Below are 22,349 nucleotides of genomic sequence, written 5' to 3'. Positions count from 1 at the left end.
GGGTCTGTGGCCGAGAATGTTCAGCTGGCTCCTGACAATCCACAATACGCAGGATGGTTCCCAGACCCAAGGTGGCACCAGTGCCAAGTCTTGCTGGTTTGATAGTACCAAGTGGCTCCTGCAATCTGCCATCCAGAAGCGGTGCAGCTGAGTTTTGTTTGCCAGAGGAAAGGGCCGTGGGTTGTGTTTGGGGGCATATGGCTGGGAGTGGCCGGCTGGCTCCTGAAAAGCTACGATAGGCAGGATGGTTACCAGACCCATGGTGGCACCAGTGCCAAGTTGGGCTGGTTTGATAGTACCAAGTGGCTCCTGCAATCTGCCATCAAAAAGTTGTCAGGCGAGTTTTGTTTTCCAGGGAAAAGCGCCGTTGTTTGTGTTTGGGGGACTGTTGGTGGGAGTGGCCGGCTGGCTCCTTAGAACACACGATACGCAGGATGGTTCCCAGACCCAAGGTGGCACCAGTGCCACGTCGGGCTGGTTTGATGGTGAAAAGTGGCTCCTGCAATCTGCCATCCTGAAGCGGGGTAGCTTACTTTTGTGTGCCAGGGAAACGGGCCGAGGTTTATGACTGGGGGCCTAGGGCTAGGAGTGACCGGCTGGCTCCTGAAAAGCAACAATAGGCAGGATGGTTCCCAGACCCAAGGTGGCACCAGTGCCAAGTTGGGCTGGTTTGATGGTACCAACTGGCTCCTGCAATCTGCCATCTAAAAGTTGTCAGGCGAGTTTTGTTTTCCAGGGAAAAGCGCCGTTGATTTTGTTTGGAGGCCTGTGGCTGGCAGTGGCTGCCTGTCGTCTTAGAATCCGGGTTACGCAGCATGGTTCCCAGAGCCAAGGTGGCACCAGTGCCAAGTTGGGCTGGTTTGATGGTGCAAAGTGGCTCCTGCAATCTGCCATCCAGAAGTGCTGTAGCTTACTTTTGTGTGCCAGGGAAACAGGCCGAGGTTTGTGTCTGGGGGCCTATGGCTGGGAGTGACCGGCTGGCTCCTGAAAAGCTACGATAGGCAGGATGGTGACCAGACCCATGGTGGCACCAGTGCCAAGTTGGGCTGGTTTGATAGTACCAAGTGGCTCCTGCAATCTGCCATCAAAAAGTTGGCAGGTGAGTTTTGTTTTCCAGGGAAAAGCGCCATTGTGTGTGTTTTGGGGCCTGTGGCTGGGAGTGGCCAGCTGGCTCCTTAGAATCCACGATACGCAGGATGGTTCCCAGACCCAAGGTGGCACCAGTGCCAAGTCGGGCTGGTTTGTTAGTACCAAGTGGTTCCTGCAATCTGCCATCCAGAAGCGGGGCAGCTGAATTTTGTTTGCCAGAGAAAAAGGCTGTTGTTTGTGTTTCGGGGCCTGTGGCTGGCAGTGGACGGCTGGCTCATGAAAATCCATGATACGCAGCATGGTTCCCAGACCCAAGGTGGCACCAGTGCCAAGTAGGGCTGGTTTCATAGTACCCAGTGGCTCCTGCAATCTGCCATCCAGAAGAGGGGCAGTTGAGTTTTGTTTTCCAGAGAAAAGGGCCGTGGTTTGTGTTTGGGGCCTATGGCTGAGAGTGACCGGCTGGCTCCTGAAAAGCTACGATAGGCAGGATGGTGACCAGACCCATGGTGGCACCAGTGCCAAGTCGGGCTGGTTTGATAATACTAAATAGCTCCTGCAATCTGCCATCCAGACGCGGGGCAGCGGATTTTTGCTTGCTGGAGAAAAGTTCCGTGGGTTTTTTTGGGGGTATATGGCTGGACGTTGCCGGCTGACTCCTTAAAAACATCGATACGCAGGATGGTTCCCTGACCCAAGGTGGCATCACTGCCAAGTCGGGCTGTTTTCGTAGTACCAAGTGCGTCCTGCAATTTGCCATCCAGAAGAGGGCAGTTGAGTTTTGTTTACCAGAGAAAAGAGCCGTGGTTTGTGTTTTGGGGCATATGGCTGAGAGTGGCCGGCTGGCGCCTGAAAATCCACGATAGGCAGGATGGTTCCCAGAGCCAAGGTGGCACCAGTGCCATGTTGGCCTGGTTTGATAGTACCATGTGGCTCCTGCAATCTGCCATCCAGAAGCGGGGCAGCTTACATTTGTTTGCCAGGGAAACGGGCCGAGGTATTTGTCTGGTGGCCTATGGCTGGGAGTGACCGCCTGGCTCCTGAAAAGCTACGATAGGCAGGATGGTGACCAGACCCATGGTGGCACCAGTGCCAAGTTGGGCTGGTTTGATAGTACCAAGTGGCTCCTGCAATGTGCCATCCAGAAGCGGGGTAGCTTACTTTTGTTTGCCAGGGAAACGGGCAGAGATTTCTGTCTGGGGGCCTATGGTTGGGAGTAACCGGCTGGCTCCTGAAAAGCTACGATAGGCAGGATGGTTCCCAGATCCAAGCTGGCACCAGTGCCAAGTCGGGGTGGTTTGATGGTGCAAAGTGGCTCCTGCAATCTGCCATCCTGACGCGGGGCAGCGGATTTTTGTTTCCAAGAGAAATGGTCCGTGGTTTGTTTTTGGGGCTATATGGCTGGGCGTGGCCTGCTGGCTCCTTAAAAAGCTACGATAGGCAGGATGGTTCCCTGACCCAAGGTGGCAGCAGTGCCAAGTCGGGCGTTTTTCGTAGTACAAAGTGCGTCCTAAAATTTGCCATCCAGAAGAGGGGCAGTTGAGTTTTGTTTACCAGAGAAAAGGGCCGTGGTTTGTTTTTGGGGGCATATGGCTGATAGTGGCCGTCTGGCGCCTGAAAATCCACGATAGGCAGGATGGTTCCCAGACCAGAGGTGGCACCAGTGCCAAGTCGGGCTGGTTTGATAGTACTAAATAGCACCTGCAATCTGCCATGCAGAAGCGGGGCAGCTTACTTTTGTTTGCCAGGGAAACGGGCCGAGGTTTGTGTCTGGGGGCCTATGGCTGGGAGTGACCGGCTGGCTCCTGAAAAGCTACGATAGGCAGGATGGTTACCAGACCCATGGTGGCACCAGTGCCAAGTTGGGCTGGTTTGATAGTACCAAGTGGCTCCTGCAATCTGCCATCAAAAAGTTGGCAGGCCAGTTTTGTTTTCCAGGGAAAAGCGCCGTTGTTTGTGTTTGGGGGACTGTGGGTGGGAGTGGCCGGCTGGCTCCTTAGAACACACGATACGCAGGATGGTTCCCAGACCCAAGGTGGCACCAGTGCCACGTCGGGCTGGTTTGATGGTGAAAAGTGGCTCCTGCAATCTGCCATCCTGAAGCGGGGTAGCTTACATTTTTGTGCCAGGGAAACGGGCCGAGGTTTATGACTGGGGGCCTAGGGCTAGAAGTGACCGGCTGGCTCCTGAAAAGCAACAATAGGCAGGATGGTTCCCAGACCCAAGGTGGCACCAGTGCCAAGTTGGGCTGGTTTGATGGTACCAACTGGCTCCTGCAATCTGCCATCTAAAAGTTGTCAGGCGAGTTTTGTTTTCCAGGGAAAAGCGCCGTTGATTTTGTTTGGAGGCCTGTGGCTGGCAGTGGCTGCCTGTCGTCTTAGAATCCGGGTTACGCAGCATGGTTCCCAGAGCCAAGGTGGCACCAGTGTCAAGTTGGGCTGGTTTGATAGTACCAAGTGGCTCCTGCAATCTGCCATCCAGAAGCGGGGCAGCTTACTTTTGTTTGCCAGGGAAACGGGCTGAGGTATTTGTCTGGGGACCTATGGCTGGGAGTGACCGGCTGGCTCCTGAAAAGCTACGATAGGCAGGATGGTTCCCAGACCCAAGGTGGCACCAGTGCCAAGTCGGGCGGTTTTCGTAGTAAAAAGTGCGTCCTAAAATTTGCCATCCAGAGGAGGGGCAGTTGAGTTTTGTTTACCAGAGAAAAGCCCGTGGTTTGTTTTTGGGGGCATATGGCTGATAGTGGCCGTCTGGCCCCTGAAAATCCACGATAGGCAGGATGGTTCCCAGACCAGAGGTGGCACCAGTGCCAAGTCGGGCTGGTTTGATAGTACTAAATAGCACCTGCAATCTGCCATCAAAAAGTTGGCAGGTCAGTTTTGTTTTCCAGGTAAAAGCGCCGTTGTTTGTGTTTGGGGGACTGTGGCTGGGAGTGGCCGGCTGGCTCCTTAGAACACAGGATACGCAGGATGGTTCCCAGACCCAAGGTGGCACCAGTGCCAAGTCGGGCTGGTTTGATAGCACCAAGTGGCTCCTGCAATCTGCCATCCAGAAGCGGGGCAGCTTACTTTTGTTTTCCAGGGAAACGGACCGAGGTTTTTTTCTGGGGGCCTATGGCTGGGAGTGACCGGCTGGCTCCTGAAAAGCTACGATAGGCAGGATGGTGACCAGACCCATGGTGACACCAGTGCCAAGTTGGGCTGGTTTGATAGTACCAAGTGGCTCCTGCAATCTGCCATCAAAAAGTTGGCAGGCGAGTTTTGTTTTCCAGGGAAAAGCGCTGTTGTGTGTATTTTGGGGCCTGTGGCTGGGAGTGGCCAGCTGGCTCCTTAGAATCCACGATACGCAGGATGGTTCCCAGACCCAAGGTGGCACCAGTGCCAAGTCGGGCTGGTTTGTTAGTACCAAGTGGTTCCTGCAATCTGCCATCCAGAAGCGGGGCAGCTGAATTTTGTTTGCCAGAGAAAAAGGCTGTTGTTTGTTTTTCCGGGCCTGTGGCTGGCAGTGGACGGCTGGCTCCTGAAAATCCATGATACGCAGCATGGTTCCCAGACCCAAGGTGGCACCAGTGCCAAGTAGGGCTAGTTTCATAGTACCCAGTGGCTCCTGCAATCTGCCATCCAGAAGAGGGGCAGTTGAGTTTTGTTTTCCAGAGAAAAGGGCCGTGGTTTGTGTTTGGGGCCTATGGCTGAGAGTGACCGGCTGGCCCCTGAAAATCCACGATAGGAAGGATGGTTCCCAGATCCAAGGTGGCAGCAGTGCCATGTTGTGCTGGTGTGATAGTCCCAAGTGGCTCCTGCAATCTGCCATCCAGAAGTGGGGCAGCTGAATTTTGTTTGCCAGAGAAAAAGGCTGTGGTTTTTGTTTGGGGGCCTATGGCTGGGAGTGGCCGGCTGGCTCCTGAAAATCCATGATACGCAGCATGGTTCCCAGACCCAAGGTGGCACCAGTGCCAAGTGGGGCTGGTTTCACAGTGTCAAGTGCCTCCTGCAATCTCCCATCCAGAAGCGGGGCAGCTGAGTTTTGTTTGCCTGTGAAACGGGCCGTTGTTTTTGATTGGGGTCTGTGGCCGAGAATGTTCAGCTGGCTCCTGACAATCCACAATACGCAGGATGGTTCCCAGACCCAAGGTGGCACCAGTGCCAAGTCTTGCTGGTTTGATAGTACCAAGTGGCTCCTGCAATCTGCCATCCAGAAGCGGTGCAGCTGAGTTTTGTTTGCCAGAGGAAAGGGCCGTGGGTTGTGTTTGGGGGCATATGGCTGGGAGTGGCCGGCTGTCTCATTAAAAAGATCGATACGCAGGATGGTTCCCAGACCCAAGGTGGCACCAGTGCCAAGTCGGGCTGTTTTTATAGTACCAAGTGCGTCCTGCAATTTGCCATCCAGAAGAGGGGCAGTTGAGTTTTGTTTGCCAGAGAAAAGCGCCGTTGTTTGTGTTTGGGGGCTTGTGGCTGGGAGTGGCCGACTGGCGCCTTAGAATCTGCGATACGCAGCATGGTTCCCAGACCCAAGCTGGCACCAGTTCCAAGTTGGGCTGGTTTGATAGTACCAAGTGGCTCCTGCAATCTGCCATCCAGAAGCGGGGCAGCTTACTTTTGTTTGCCAGGGAAACGGGCCGAGGTTTGTGTTTGGGGGCCTATGGCTGGGAGTGACCGGCTGGCTCCTGGAAAGCTACAATAGGCAGGATGGTGACCAGACCCATGGTGGCACCAGTGCCAAGTTGGGCTGGTTTGATAGTACCAAGTTGCTCCTGCAATCTGCCATCAAAAAGTTGGCAGGCGAGTTTTGTTTTCCAGGGAAAAGCGCCGTTGTTTGTGTTTGGGGGCCTGTGGCTGGGAGTGGCCGGCTGGCTCCTTAGAATCCACGATACGCAGGATGGTTCCCAGACCCAAGGTGGCACCAGTGCCAAGTCGTGCTGGTTTGATAGTACCAAGTGGTTCCTGCAATCTGCCATCCAGAAGCAGGGCAGCTTACTTTTGTTTGCCAGGGAAACGGGCCGTGGGTTTTGTTTGGGGGCATATAGCTGAGAGTGGCCCGCTGGCCCCTGAAAATCCACGCTAGGCAGCATGGTTCCCAGATGCAAGGTGGCACCAGTGCCAAGTCGGGCTGGTTTGATGGTGCAAAGTGGCTCCTGCAATCTGCCATCCAGAAGCGGGGCAGCTGATTTTTGTTTGCCAGAGAAAAATTCCGTGGATTGTTTTTGGGGGCATATTGCTGGGAGTGGCCGGCTGGCTCCTTAAAATGCTCGATACGCATGATGGTTCCCAGGCCCAAGGTGTCACCACTACCAAGTCGGCCTGCGGTTTTAGTATCAAGTTCATCCTGCAATTTGCCATCCAGAAGAGGGGCAGTTGAGTTTTGTTTGCCAGAGAAACGGGCCGAGGTTTCTGTTTGGGGACATATGGCTGAGAGTGGCCGGCTGGCCCCTGAAAATCCACGATACACAACATGGTTCCCAGATCCAAGGTGGCACCAGTGCCAAGTTGGGCTGGTTTGATAGTCCCAAGTGTCTCCTGCAATCTGCCATCCAGAAGCGGGGCAGCTTACTTTTGTTTGCCAGAGAAATAGGCCTAGGTTTTTGTTTGGGGGCCTGTGGCTAGGAGTGGCCTGCTGGCTCCTAAGAATCCACGATACGCAGGATGTTTACCAGACCCATGGTGGCACCAGTGCCAAGTTGGGCTGGTTTGATAGTACCAAGTGGCTCCTGCAAACTCCATCAAAAAGTTGGCAGGCGTGTTTTGTTTTCCAGGGAACAGCGCCGTTGATTTTGTTTGGGGGCCTGTGGCTGGGAGTGGCCGGCTGGCTCCTTAGAATCCACGATACGCAGGATGGTTCCCAGACCCAAGGTGACACCAGTGCCAAGTCGGGCTGGTTTGATTACACCAAGTGGCTCCTGCAATCTGCCATCCATAAGTGAGGCAGCTAAGTTTTGTTTGCCAGAAAAAAGGGCCGTGGTTTTTGTTGGGGGCCTGTGGCTGGGAGTAGCCGGCTGGCTCCTTAAAATCCACGATAGGCAGGATGGTTCCCAGACCCAAGGTGGTACCAGTGCCAAGTCGGGCTGGTTTGATAGTACCAAGTGGCTCCTGCAATCTGCCATCCAGAAGCGGGGCAGCTTACTTTTGTTTGCCAGGGAAACCGGCCGAGCTTTGTGTCTCGGGGCCTATGGCAGGGAGTGACAGGCTGGCTCCTGAAAAGCTACGATAGGCAGGATGGTGACCAGACCCATGGTGGCACCAGTGGCAAGTTGGGCTGGTTTGATAGTACCAAGTGGCTCCTGCAATCTGCCATCAAAAAGTTGGCAGGCGAGGTTGTTTTCCAGGGAAAAGCGCCGTTGTGTGTGTTTTGGGGCCTGTGGCTGGGCCTGGACAGCTGGCTCCTTAGAATCCACGATACGCAGGATGGTTCCCAGACCCAAGGTGGCACCAGTGCCAAGTCGGGCTGGTTTGATAGCACCAAGTGGCTCCTGCAATCTGCCATCCAGAAGCGGGGCAGCTTACTTTTGTTTTCCAGGGAAACGGGCCGAGGTTTTTGTCTGGGGGCCTATGGCTGGGAGTGACCGGCTGGCTCCTGAAAAGCTACGATAGGCAGGATGGTGACCAGACCCATGGTGGCACCAGTGCCAAGTTGGGCTGGTTTGATAGTACCAAGTGGCTCCTGCAATCTGCCATCAAAAAGTTGGCAGGCAAGATTTGTTTTCCAGGGAAAAGCGCCGTTGTGTGTATTTTGGGGCCTGTGGCTGGGAGTGGCCGGCTGGCTCCTTAGAATCCACGATACGCAGGATGGTTCCCAGACCCAAGGTGGCACCAGTGCCAAGTCGGGCTGGTTTGTTAGTACCAAGTGGTTCCTGCAATCTGCCATCCAGAAGCGGGGCAGCTGAATTTTGTTTGCCAGAGAAAAAGGCTGTTGTTTGTGTTTCGGGGCCTGTGGCTGGCAGTGGACGGCTGGCTCCTGAAAATCCATGATACGCAGCATGGTTCCCAGACCCAAGGTGGCACCAGTGCCAAGTAGGGCTGGTTTCATAGTACCCAGTGGCTCCTGCAATCTGCCATCCAGAAGAGGGGCAGTTGAGTTTTGTTTTCCAGAGAAAAGGGCCGTGGTTTGTGTTTGGGGCCTATGGCTGAGAGTGACCGGCTGGCCCCTGAAAATCCACGATAGGAAGGATGATTCCCAGATCCAAGGTGGCACCAGTGCCATGTTGTGCTGGTGTGATAGTCCCAAGTGGCTCCTGCAATCTGCCATCCAGAAGCGGGGCAGCTGAATTTTGTTTGCCAGAGAAAAAGGCTGTGGTTTTTGTTTGGGGGCCTATGGCTGGGAGTGGCCGGCTGGCTCCTGAAAATCCATGATACGCAGCATGGTTCCCAGACCCAAGGTGGCACCAGTGCCAAGTGGGGCTGGTTTCACAGTGTCAAGTGCCTCCTGCAATCTCCCATCCAGAAGCGGGGCAGCTGAGTTTTGTTTGCCTGTGAAACGGGCCGTTGTTTTTGATTGGGGTCTGTGGCCGAGAGTGTCCAGCTGGCTCCTGACAATCCACAATACGCAGGATGGTTCCCAGACCCAAGGTGGCACCAGTGCCAAGTCGTGCTGGTTTGATAGTTCCAAGTGCGTCCTGCAATTTGCCATCCAGAAGAGGGGCAGTTGAGTTTTGTTTGCCAGAGAAAAGCGCCGTTGTTTGTGTTTGGGGGCTTGTGGCTGGGAGTGGCCGACTGGCGCCTTAGAATCTGCGATACGCAGCATGGTTCCCAGACCCAAGGTGGCACCAGTGCCAAGTCGGGCTGGTTTGATAGTACCAAGTGGCTCCTGCAATCTGCCATCCAGAAGCGGGGCAGCTTACTTTTGTTTGCCAGGGAAACGGGCCGAGGTTTGTGACTGGGGGCCTATGGCTGGGAGTGACCGGCTGGCTCCTGGAAAGCTACAATAGGCAGGATGCTTACCAGACCCATGGTGGCACCAGTGCCAAGTTGGGCTGGTTTGATAGTACCAAGTTGCTCCTGCAATCTGCCATCAAAAAGTTGGCAGGCGAGTTTTGTTTTCCAGGGAAAAGCGCCGTTGTTTGTGTTTGGGGGCCTGTGGCTGGGAGTGGCCGGCTGGCTCCTTAGAACACGCGATACGCAGGATGGTTCCCAGACCCAAGGTGGCACCAGTGCCAAGTCGGGCTGGTTTGATACTACCAAGTGGTTCCTGCAATCTGCCATCCAGAAGCGGGGCAGCTTACTTTTGTTTGCCAGGGAAACGGGCCGTGGGTTTTGTTTGGGGGCATATAGCTGAGAGTGGCCGGCTGGCCCCTGAAAATCCACGCTAGGCAGCATGGTTCCAGGATGCAAGGTGGCAGCAGTGCCAAGTCGGGCTGGTTTGATGGGTCAAAGTGGCTCCTGCAATCTGCCATCCAGAAGCGGGGCAGCTGATTTTTGTTTGCCAGAGAAAAATTCCGTGGATTGTTTTTGGGGGCATATTGCTGGGAGTGGCCGGCTGGCTCCTTAAAATGCTCGATACGCATGATGGTTCCCAGGCCCAAGGTGTCACCACTACCAAGTCGGCCTGCGGTTTTAGTATCAAGTTCATCTTGCAATTTGCCATCCAGAAGAGGGGCAGTTGAGTTTTGTTTGCCAGAGAAACGGGCCGAGGTTTCTGTTTGGGGGCATATGGCTGAGAGTGGCCGGCTGGCCCCTGAAAATCCACGATACACAACATGGTTCCCAGATCCAAGGTGGCACCAGTGCCAAGTTGGGCTGGTTTGATAGTCCCAAGTGTCTCCTGCAATCTGCCATCCAGAAGCGGGGCAGCTTACTTTTGTTTGCCAGAGAAATAGGCCTAGGTTTTTGTTTGGGGGCCTGTGGCTAGGAGTGGCCGGCTGGCTCCTAAGAATCCACGATACGCAGGATGTTTACCAGACCCATGGTGGCACCAGTGCCAAGTTGGGCTGGTTTGATAGTACCAAGTGGCTCCTGCAAACTCCATCAAAAAGTTGGCAGGCGTGTTTTGTTTTCCAGGGAACAGCGCCGTTGATTTTGTTTGGGGGCCTGTGGCTGGGAGTGGCCGGCTGGCTCCTTAGAATCCACGATACGCAGGATTGTTCCCAGACCAAGGTGGCACCAGTGCCAAGTCGGGCTGGTTTGATTACACCAAGTGACTCCTGCAATCTGCCATCCAGAAGTGAGGCAGCTAAGTTTTGTTTGCGAGAAAAAAGGGCCGTGGTTTTTGTTGGGGGCCTGTGGCTGGGAGTAGCCGGCTGGCTCCTTAAAATCCACGATAGGCAGGATGGTTCCCAGACCCAAGGTGTCACCAGTGCCAAGTCGGGCTGGTTTGATAGTACCAAGTGGCTCCTGCAATCTGCCATCCAGAAGCGGGGCAGCTGAGTTTTGTTTGCCAGAGGAAAAGGCTGTGGTTTTTGTTTGGGGGCCTATGGCTGGGAGTGGCCGGCTGGCTCCTGAAAATCCATGTTACGCAGCATGGTTCCCAGACCCAAGGTGGCACCAGTACAAAGTGGGGCTCTTTTGACAGTGTCAAGTGCCTCCTGCAATCTCCCATCCAGAAGCGGGGCAGCTGAGTTTTTTTTGCCAGGGAAACGGACCTTTGTTTTTGATTGGGGTCTGTGGCCGAGAGTGGTCGGCTGTCTCCTGACAATCCACAATACGCAGGATGGTTCCCAGACCAAAGGTGGCACCAGTGCCAAGTCGGGCTGGTTTGATAGTACCAAGTGGCTCCTGCACTCTGCCATCCAGAAGCGGGGCAGCTGAGTTTTGTTTGCCAGAGAAAAGGGCCGTGGGTTGTGTTTGGGGGCATATGGCTGGGAGTGGCCACCTGGCTCCTTAAAATGCACGATACGCCGCATGGTAACCAGACGCAAGGTGGCACCAGTGCCAAGTCGGGCTGTTTTTGTAGTACCCTGTGGCTCCTGCAATTTGCCATCCAGAACCGGGGCAGCTAAATTTTGTTTGCTAGAGAAAAGGGCTGTGGTTTGTGTTTGGGGGCCTATGGCCGAGAGCGGTAGGCTGGCCCCTGAAAATCAACGATAGGCAGGATGGTTCCCAGATACAAGGTGGCACCAGTGCCAAGTAAGGCTGGTTGTATGGTTCAAAGTGACTCCTGCAATCTGCCATCCAGAAGTGGGGCAGCTGATTTTTGTTTGCCAGAGAAAAGGTCCGTGGTTTGTGTTTGGGGGCATATGGCTGAGAGTGGCCGGCTGGCCCCTGAAAATCCACGATACACAGGATGGTTCCCAGATCCAAGGTGGCACCTGTGCCAAGTCGGGCTGATTTGATAGTACTAAGTAGCTCCTGCAATCTGCCATCCAGAAGCGGGGCAGCTTACTTTTGTTTGCCAGGGAAACGGGCCGAGGTTTGTGTTTGGGGGCCTATGGCTGAGAGTGACCGGCTGGCTCCTGAAAAGCTACAATAGGCAGGATGGTTCCCAGAGCCAAGGTGGCACCAGTGCCAAGTTGGGCTGGTTTGATAGTACCAAGTGGCTCCTGCAATCTGCCATCCAGAAGCAGGGCAGCTGAGTTTTGTTTGCCAGAGAAAAGGGCTTGGTTTGTGTTTGGGGGCATATGGCTGTGTGTGGCCAGCTGGCTCCTTAAAATGCACGATATGCAACATGGCTCCCAGACCCATAGTGGCACCAGTGCCAAGTCGGGCTGGTTTGATAGTACCAAGTGGCTCCTGCAATCTTCCATGATCACGTGGAGAAATACTTTCTGGTTTCAGCCATATGCTCTTTCTTCTCTCCCTCAACTTCTCTATCACCTCTCATCTGGTTCACATGCGCTGTCTTCAAGGTCCACAGGCTACTTTTCACAGAATCTTCTGGCCTGATGAAGTAAGAATGATGAATAGAACAGAGCTGGGATCTATTTTCCAGTTTGGATAAAATGCATTCTGCACACAAATCCAAGGAGAACGTGCTGCCCCAATGCCCAGAAAATCTTTCACTCCTGCTAGTGTTCTACGTCAACCGCAACTTAGTCTGAAAGAAAAGCTTTTTCTCTGAGAGCATCTGAGAGGTTTGCATGAAGCACTGATATCTGACATATGCAATTTTGAATAGGAGAGGAAAAAGAAAATGGCAAGGAGTTTTTAATTTTAGTGGTTTCAATTTTAATTTCCGTGCACTTTTTCAAAACTTGTCAGCTCAAATGCCCATCAACATCTTTTAGTCATCTGTAAGTCAGTATTCATATAAAATGTGCTTCAAATCCAAAGAATTTCAAATTTGCACTCCAAGCTTCTATGCCTAGATTTATGATTTCCTACACATATTAGATGAAAGGAAGGCCTTTTTTACTGTGGGAGTGCTGGAACACTGGAACAGGTTGCCCAGAGAAGTTGTGGGTGTCCCATCCCTGAAAGTATTCAAGGTCACCTTGGACGGGGCTTGGAGCAGCAACAAAGGAGAAGCTTGATGGTAGAGAAACAAAGTTGGACTATAGAAGAAACTCGGATTGAAGTATAGGATCAAGTTTTCTCTCAGCTCTTGGGGTAAATTCAAAGTTGTACAAAATGACATTTATCTGTGCTATTCACTACTGTAACAGAAAGTTTCATGAAAACTGTACAGAAGATAGTAAATTTTAAAAGAGATAAGAATTACAGCATAAAATCCATGGGATAGGTTACAACATGAGACACTCTCTAAGAGAAAATCTCTTTGTTTCAGCACTTCATCGGGGTAAGATTTCATGAAGTGCCAAAGAAGGCGGCAAAATATCATTCGGGACATTATTTACTGGAATTCAGCCTGGCCATTAGTAGGAACTGCCTTTGAACATATCATGTAGATATACCACACACACTTTCCCTTCACTGAAAAATTACTGTTTACAACAAATAAGCAATTGACGATCAAAATTGATTGAAAGCATCTTAAACATGTCAAGTATTTCATTGTAGATGATCTGTGATCCAAATGCTTCTTCCACCTTCGAGAGGGACAGAAGAATTCTTCCATATCATGATGGTTTAAAATTGTATCAACCAATGTTTTCTGCTGAAAAGATATCATCTATTTTTTTCTATTTTTGGAAGAAAATATTCCTAGACATACAACAGGTGAGAACTAAGTAATTTTAAAGAAACAAATGAAATGAAAATATTCTGTAAATAGAATGAAATGAAAAGCTGTGTTTTAAATAGGAGCTAAATATTAAACAGAATTTTTGTACCAGGCATTTGAATTACTGCACCAGCTCTTTTGCCCATCAAGAGAGGCATTTAGCATTTCAGTCTTTTCCAAGGTGTTCATGATCTGCTATGCTGATCTCTGTGTGTGCCTAGGTGTGTGTGGAGGGGGGGGCATATGAAGGGGAGTGTGTATGTTTGCTTTACAATTGTTGTGGCAGATTCATGCCTCAGCTCCACATTTTGTTTTAAAAAGGTCACACCGAGTGGATATGAAGTTTACTATCAACAAGAGATCGATTCCCAAATCATCCATTTGACTCTCCCTTATAAATCATGTGCTTTGTTGCATATTTTATCAAATATACTTTCAAGCCAGATGGAGGAAGGAGGATGTGGGAATCCCTCCACCATCTTGCAACTTTTATGTAAGTAGGTTTTCAAGAAAATCATCATTTCTCTTTTAAATATGTCTGGAACAGGCATGATGGTAGTGTCAACCTGTTGGAGTTTTTGTTGCTGGAAGAAGTTGTACAAAAGGATTGGTTTTTACATTGACCAGTTACTGAATCAAGCGCAGGAATACATTGGAAATTTAGCTGGGGGTTCCTTTTCCCAGCAGACTACTTCTAGAACGAGCTTGTACACTGAAGCTGACTCTTTTGCTCTCTTTTTGTTTCTTTCCTATTTTCTTGGCTTCTTTGCCACTATCTAGACAATTTTGGAACTTTGTTCCCAACTAAAATGGTTTCAATAGTCTGATTGTGATCATACATTTTTACAAGGAATTTTTAAAATCTTTCCTCGAGTCCAGAAAGTCAAGGACTTAGATCTTTTTCTTCCCTTATCAATATTGCCATGAAATTGATAAATAAAGACCAACTCTTTATTTTTGTTTTTAACCCACGTAGATAATTCCCATCCATTAATCCATTTTGTGGACCAATAGCTGCCATTCTGATGGAAGCTGTCACTTCTTAACAATAGGCATTCTGTGACTATGTTGACTGCACTTTGGGTGAAGATCCTAACTGGTCTTAGATATACATAGGGAGAAATTTGCTCAGCCAGTGTCAGTCTTAAGCATGCGTATCAGAAGATCTTTCTAGAGCTGGGAATTTTCCCATGAAAGGGATTCAGTTAGGGAAGAGACACTTGTGCCAGAGTTTTACATTCTTCTTGAACACTGCTTAAGGAACTTAGATGCCATGTCCATTTGGATCTCTGTCTGCACAGAACTTTGTCATGCCAGCGCTTTGAAATGCATCTTGAAGAGAATTCACTAGCACAGAATGAAAGAGAGTGGAAGGGGTTGGTGGGGCTAACCAGGCCCAACCCCCCTGCCTAAACCAGGATACCTAGAGCCTCTTGCCCAGGATTCTATCTGGGTGTACTTTTAATGTCTTCGAAGATCCAGGCTCCACAATCTTTCTGGGCAGTCTGTGCCGTGGTTCAGTCACCCTGACAGTAAAGAAACATTTACTGATGTTCAAAGGCAATCTCCTGTATTTCAGTGTGTGCCCACTGCCTCTTGTCTTTTCCCTCAGCATCACTGAAAAGACACTGATTCCCTCCCCTTTGCACTATTGCTTCCATATGTATGTGTGATGCCATGTAGAGGTATGTCAAAAACCTCCCTGAAGCCCAGGCAGATAATATTCCCTTCATCTACCAGTCAAGTTGATTCATCAGAGGAGTTTAAAGTGATGTTCAGCATGAAATTCCCCTGAAAAATCATGCTAACTACATTATTTGGTCATCTGTCATGTGCCTGGCAAGGATTTCCAGGAAGAGCTGCTTCATCAACTTCCTGGGGATAAAAAAGAGGCTGGCTGGTTTGTACTATGGCGAGTCCTCTTAATTGCCTTTTTTGAAGATGGGTGTCATTTGCTAACATCCACTCTTTTGCTCCTCTTCTCATCTACACCTCAGCAAAAAGCTTTTCCACTATGTCTGGCTAGGAAAAACTGTGCCAGCACAGAAAACATCTCCCATCGTGTTCTAGAAGTTGCACGGATGTCTGCCAAGTGTTTGGCAGGAAGAAGAGAAAAGTTGTCCAAAACAGCTTCCAATCGAATGTTCCTGTGATTGGAAAAGTCAGGAGAGTGCAAAGGTACTGTTTTCTATCAGTTGGCAAGGTGCGCACACAATCCCAGTGTTGTACAGCTTGCTTCTTCACCTTCCCGAAGCTGCCGCTCTCGCCGGCTGCCGGAGCCCAAGAAGCGGCTTCTTCGCGCAAAGACGATTGTGCCGCTCACAGGGCTCTCCTTAGCGCGGCTTCTGCCGAAAGACGCCCGGCAGCGGCTCTTACCTCCGGAGAGCATCCTACCTTCGTCTTTCGCGTCTTTTGTAGTCTACATCTTAGCAAAACGCTTTTCCACTATGTCTGGCTAGGAAAAACTGTGCCAGCACAGAAAACATCTCCCATCGTGTTCTCGAAGTTGCACGGATGTCTGCCAAGTGTTTGGCAGGAAGAAAAGAAAAGTTGTCCAAAACAGCTTCCAATCGAATGTTCCTGTGATTGGAAAAGTCAGGAGAGTGCAAAGGTACTGTTTTCTATCAGTTGGCAAGGTGCGCACACAATCCCAGTGTTGTACAGCTTGCTTCTTCACCTTCCCGAAGCTGCCGCTCTCGCCGGCTCCCGGAACCGAAGAAGCGGCTTCTTCGCGCAAAGACGATTGTGCCGCTCACAGGGCTCTCCTTAGCGCGGCTTCTGCCGAAAGACGCCCGGCAGCGGCTCTTACCTCCGGAGAGCATCCTACCTTCGTCTTTAGCTCCTCTTCTCATCTACACCTCGGCAAAACGCTTTTCCACTATGTCTGGCTAGGAAAAACTGTGCCAGCACAGAAAACATCTCCCATCGTGTTCTAGAAGTTGCACGGATGTCTGCCAAGTGTTTGGCAGGAAGAAAAGAAAAGTTGTCCAAAACAGCTTCCAATCGAATGTTCCTGTGATTGGAAAAGTCAGGAGAGTGCAAAGGTACTGTTTTCTATCAGTTGGCAAGGTGCGCACACAATCCCAGTGTTGTACAGCTTGCTTCTTCACCTTCCCGAAGCTGCCGCTCTCGCCGGCTCCCGGAACCGAAGAAGCGGCTTCTTCGCGCAAAGACGATTGTGCCGCTCACAGTGCTCTCCTTAGCGCGGCTTCTGCCGAAAGACGCCCGGCAGCGGCTCTTACCTCCGGAGAGCATCCTACCTTCGTCTTTCGCGTCTTTTGTAGTCTACATCTTAGCAAAACGCTTTTCCACTATGTCTGGCTAGGAAAAACTGTGCCAGCACAGAAAACATCTCCCATCGTGTTCTAGAAGTTGCACGGATGTCTGCCAAGTGTTTGGCAGGAAGAAAAGAAAAGTTGTCCAAAACAGCTTCCAATCGAATGTTCCTGTGATTGGAAAAGTCAGGAGAGTGCAAAGGTACTGTTTTCTATCAGTTGGCAAGGTGCGCACACAATCCCAGTGTTGTACAGCTTGCTTCTTCACCTTCCCGAAGCTGCCGCTCTCGCCGGCTCCCGGAACCGAAGAAGCGGCTTCTTCGCGCAAAGACGATTGTGCTGCTCACAGGGCTCTCCTTAGCGCGGCTTCTGCCGAAAGACGCCCGGCAGCGGCTCTTACCTCCGGAGAGCATCCTACCTTCGTCTTTCGCGTCTTTTGTAGTCTACATCTTAGCAAAACGCTTTTCCACTATGTCTGGCTAGGAAAAACTGTGCCAGCACAGAAAACATCTCCCATCGTGTTCTAGAAGTTGCACGGATGTCTGCCAAGTGTTTGGCAGGAAGAAAAGAAAAGTTGTCCAAAACAGCTTCCAATCGAATGTTCCTGTGATTGGAAAAGTCAGGAGAGTGCAAAGGTACTGTTTTCTATCAGTTGGCAAGGTGCGCACACAATCCCAGTGTTGTACAGCTTGCTTCTTCACCTTCCCGAAGCTGCCGCTCTCGCCGGCTGCCGGAGCCCAAGAAGCGGCTTCTTCGCGCAAAGACGATTGTGCCGCTCACAGTGCTCTCCTTAGCGCGGCTTCTGCCGAAAGACGCCCGGCAGCGGCTCTTACCTCCGGAGAGCATCCTACCTTCGTCTTTCGCGTCTTTTGTAGTCTACATCTTAGCAAAACGCTTTTCCACTATGTCTGGCTAGGAAAAACTGTGCCAGCACAGAAAACATCTCCCATCGTGTTCTAGAAGTTGCACGGATGTCTGCCAAGTGTTTGGCAGGAAGAAAAGAAAAGTTGTCCAAAACAGCTTCCAATCGAATGTTCCTGTGATTGGAAAAGTCAGGAGAGTGCAAAGGTACTGTTTTCTATCAGTTGGCAAGGTGCGCACACAATCCCAGTGTTGTACAGCTTGCTTCTTCACCTTCCCGAAGCTGCCACTCTCAGGAGGTAAGAGCCGCTGCCGGGCGTCTTTCGGCAGAAGCCGCGCTAAGGGGAGCACTGTGAGCGGCACAATCGTCTTTGCGCGAAGAAGCCGCTTCTTGGGCTCCGGCAGCCGGCGAGAGCGGCAGCTTCGGGAAGGTGAAGAAGCAAGCTGTACAACACTGGGATTGTGTGCGCACCTTGCCAACTGATAGAAAACAGTACCTTTGCACTCTCCTGACTTTTCCAATCACAGGAATATTCGATTGGAAGCTGTTTTGGACAACTTTTCTTTTCTTCCTGCCAAACACTTGGCAGACATCCGTGCAACTTCTAGAACACGATGGGAGATGTTTTCTGTGCTGGCACAGTTTTTCCTAGCCAGACATAGTGGAAAAGCTTTTTGCCGAGGTGTAGACTACATAAGACGCGAAAGACGAAGGTAGGATGCTCTCCGGAGGTAAGAGCCGCTGCCGGGCGTCTTTCAGCAGAAGCCGCGCTAAGGAGAGCACTGTGAGCGGCACAATCGTCTTTGCGCGAAGAAGCCACTTCCTGGGCTCCGGCAGCCGGCGAGAGCGGCAGCTTCGGGAAGGTGAAGAAGCAAGCTGTACAACACTGGGATTGTGTGCGCACCTTGCCAACTGATAGAAAACAGTACCTTTGCACTCTCCTGACTTTTCCAATCACAGGAACATTCGATTGGAAGCTGTTTTGGACAACTTTTCTTTTCTTCCTGCCAAACACTTGGCAGACATCCGTGCAACTTCTAGAACACGATGGGAGATGTTTTCTGTGCTGGCACAGTTTTTCCTAGCCAGACATAGTGGAAAAGCGTTTTGCTAAGATGTAGACTACAAAAGACGCGAAAGACGAAGGTAGGATGCTCTCCGGAGGTAAGAGCCGCTGCCGGGCGTCTTTCGGCAGAAGCCGCGCTAAGGAGAGCACTGTGAGCGGCACAATCGTCTTTGCGCGAAGAAGCCGCTTCTTGGGCTCCGGCAGCCGGCGAGAGCGGCAGCTTCGGGAAGGTGAAGAAGCAAGCTGTACAACACTGGGATTGTGTGCGCACCTTGCCAACTGATAGAAAACAGTACCTTTGCACTCTCCTGACTTTTCCAATCACAGGAACATTCGATTGGAAGCTGTTTTGGACAACTTTTCTTTTCTTCCTGCCAAACACTTGGCAGACATCCGTGCAACTTCTAGAACACGATGGGAGATGTTTTCTGTGCTGGCACAGTTTTTCCTAGCCAGACATAGTGGAAAAGCTTTTTGCCGAGGTGTAGACTACATAAGACGCGAAAGACGAAGGTAGGATGCTCTCCGGAGGTAAGAGCCGCTGCCGGGCGTCTTTCAGCAGAAGTCGCGCTAAGGAGAGCACTGTGAGCGGCACAATCGTCTTTGCGCGAAGAAGCCGCTTCTTGGGCTCCGGCAGCCGGCGAGAGCGGCAGCTTCGGGAAGGTGAAGAAGCAAGCTGTACAACACTGGGATTGTGTGCGCACCTTGCCAACTGATAGAAAACAGTACCTTTGCACTCTCCTGACTTTTCCAATCACAGGAACATTCGATTGGAAGCTGTTTTGGACAACTTTTCTTTTCTTCCTGCCAAACACTTGGCAGACATCCGTGCAACTTCTAGAACACGATGGGAGATGTTTTCTGTGCTGGCACAGTTTTTCCTAGCCAGACATAGTGGAAAAGCGTTTTGCTAAGATGTAGACTACATAAGACGCGAAAGACGAAGGTAGGATGCTCTCCGGAGGTAAGAGCCGCTGCCGGGCGTCTTTCGGCAGAAGCCGCGCTAAGGAGAGCCCTGTGAGCGGCACAATCGTCTTTGCGCGAAGAAGCCGCTTCTTCGGTTCCGGGAGCCGGCGAGAGCGGCAGCTTCGGGAAGGTGAAGAAGCAAGCTGTACAACACTGGGATTGTGTGCGCACCTTGCCAACTGATAGAAAACAGTACCTTTGCACTCTCCTGACTTTTCCAATCACAGGAACATTCGATTGGAAGCTGTTTTGGACAACTTTTCTTTTCTTCCTGCCAAACACTTGGCAGACATCCGTGCAACTTCGAGAACACGATGGGAGATGTTTTCTGTGCTGGCACAGTTTTTCCTAGCCAGACATAGTGGAAAAGCGTTTTGCTAAGATGTAGACTACAAAAGACGCGAAAGACGAAGGTAGGATGCTCTCCGGAGGTAAGAGCCGCTGCCGGGCGTCTTTCGGCAGAAGCCGCGCTAAGGAGAGCCCTGTGAGCGGCACAATCGTCTTTGCGCGAAGAAGCCGCTTCTTGGGCTCCGGCAGCCGGCGAGAGCGGCAGCTTCGGGAAGGTGAAGAAGCAAGCTGTACAACACTGGGATTGTGTGCGCACCTTGCCAACTGATAGAAAACAGTACCTTTGCACTCTCCTGACTTTTCCAATCACATGAACATTCGATTGGAAGCTGTTTTGGACAACTTTTCTTTTCTTCCTGCCAAACACTTGGCAGACATCCGTGCAACTTCTAGAACACGATGGGAGATGTTTTCTGTGCTGGCACAGTTTTTCCTAGCCAGACATAGTGGAAAAGCTTTTTGCCGAGGTGTAGATGAGAAGAGGAGCTAAAGAGTGGATGTTAGCAAATGACACCCATCTTCAAAAAAGGCAATTAAGAGGACTCGCCATAGTACAAACGAGCCAGCCTCTTTTTTATCCCCAGGAAGTTGATGAAGCAGCTCTTCCTGGAAATCCTTGCCAGGCACATGACAGATGACCAAATAATGTAGTTAGCATGATTTTTCAGGGGAATTTCATGCTGAACATCACTTTAAACTCCTCTGATGAATCAACTTGACTGGTAGATGAAGGGAATATTATCTGCCTGGGCTTCAGGGAGGTTTTTGACATACCTCTACATGGCATCACACATACATATGGAAGCAATAGTGCAAAGGGGAGGGAATCAGTGTCTTTTCAGTGATGCTGAGGGAAAAGACAAGAGGCAGTGGGCACACACTGAAATACAGGAGATTGCCTTTGAACATCAGTAAATGTTTCTTTACTGTCAGGGTGACTGAACCACGGCACAGACTGCCCAGAAAGATTGTGGAGCCTGGATCTTTGAAGACATTAAAAGTACACCCAGATAGAATCCTGGGCAAGAGGCTCTAGGTATCCTGGTTTAGGCAGGGGGGTTGGGCCTGGTTAGCCCCACCAACCCCTTCCACTCTCTTTCATTCTGTGCTAGTGAATTCTCTTCAAGATGCATTTCAAAGCGCTGGCATGACAAAGTTCTGTGCAGACAGAGATCCAAATGGACATGGCATCTAAGTTCCTTAAGCAGTGTTCAAGAAGAATGTAAAACTCTGGCACAAGTGTCTCTTCCCTAACTGAATCCCTTTCATGGGAAAATTCCCAGCTCTAGAAAGATCTTCTGATACGCATGCTTAAGACTGACACTGGCTGAGCAAATTTCTCCCTATGTATATCTAAGACCAGTTAGGATCTTCACCCAAAGTGCAGTCAACATAGTCACAGAATGCCTATTGTTAAGAAGTGACAGCTTCCATCAGAATGGCAGCTATTGGTCCACAAAATGGATTAATGGATGGGAATTATCTACGTGGGTTAAAAACAAAAATAAAGAGTTGGTCTTTATTTATCAATTTCATGGCAATATTGATAAGGGAAGAAAAAGATCTAAGTCCTTGACTTTCTGGACTCGAGGAAAGATTTTAAAAATTCCTTGTAAAAATGTATGATCACAATCAGACTATTGAAACCATTTTAGTTGGGAACAAAGTTCCAAAATTGTCTAGATAGTGGCAAAGAAGCCAAGAAAATAGGAAAGAAACAAAAAGAGAGCAAAAGAGTCAGCTTCAGTGTACAAGCTCGTTCTAGAAGTAGTCTGCTGGGAAAAGGAACCCCCAGCTAAATTTCCAATGTATTCCTGCGCTTGATTCAGTAACTGGTCAATGTAAAAACCAATCCTTTTGTACAACTTCTTCCAGCAACAAAAACTCCAACAGGTTGACACTACCATCATGCCTGTTCCAGACATATTTAAAAGAGAAATGATGATTTTCTTGAAAACCTACTTACATAAAAGTTGCAAGATGGTGGAGGGATTCCCACATCCTCCTTCCTCCATCTGGCTTGAAAGTATATTTGATAAAATATGCAACAAAGCACATGATTTATAAGGGAGAGTCAAATGGATGATTTGGGAATCGATCTCTTGTTGATAGTAAACTTCATATCCACTCGGTGTGACCTTTTTAAAACAAAATGTGGAGCTGAGGCATGAATCTGCCACAACAATTGTAAAGCAAACATACACACTCCCCTTCATATGCCCCCCCGTCCACACACACCTAGGCACACACAGAGATCAGCATAGCAGATCATGAACACCTTGGAAAAGACTGAAATGCTAAATGCCTCTCTTGATGGGCAAAAGAGCTGGTGCAGTAATTCAAATGCCTGGTACAAAAATTCTGTTTAATATTTAGCTCCTATTTAAAACACAGCTTTTCATTTCATTCTATTTACAGAATATTTTCATTTCATTTGTTTCTTTAAAATTACTTAGTTCTCACCTGTTGTATGTCTAGGAATATTTTCTTCCAAAAATAGAAAAAAATAGATGATATCTTTTCAGCAGAAAACATTGGTTGATACAATTTTAAACCATCATGATATGGAAGAATTCTTCTGTCCCTCTCGAAGGTGGAAGAAGCATTTGGATCACAGATCATCTACAATGAAATACTTGACATGTTTAAGATGCTTTCAATCAATTTTGATCGTCAATTGCTTATTTGTTGTAAACAGTAA

This window comes from Melospiza melodia, chromosome 4, assembly GCF_035770615.1.
Source record: "Melospiza melodia melodia isolate bMelMel2 chromosome 4, bMelMel2.pri, whole genome shotgun sequence".
Taxonomy (NCBI): Eukaryota; Metazoa; Chordata; class Aves; order Passeriformes; family Passerellidae; genus Melospiza; species Melospiza melodia.
The sequence above is the reverse complement of the archived record's forward strand: the minus strand, read 5'-3'. Positions refer to the sequence as shown.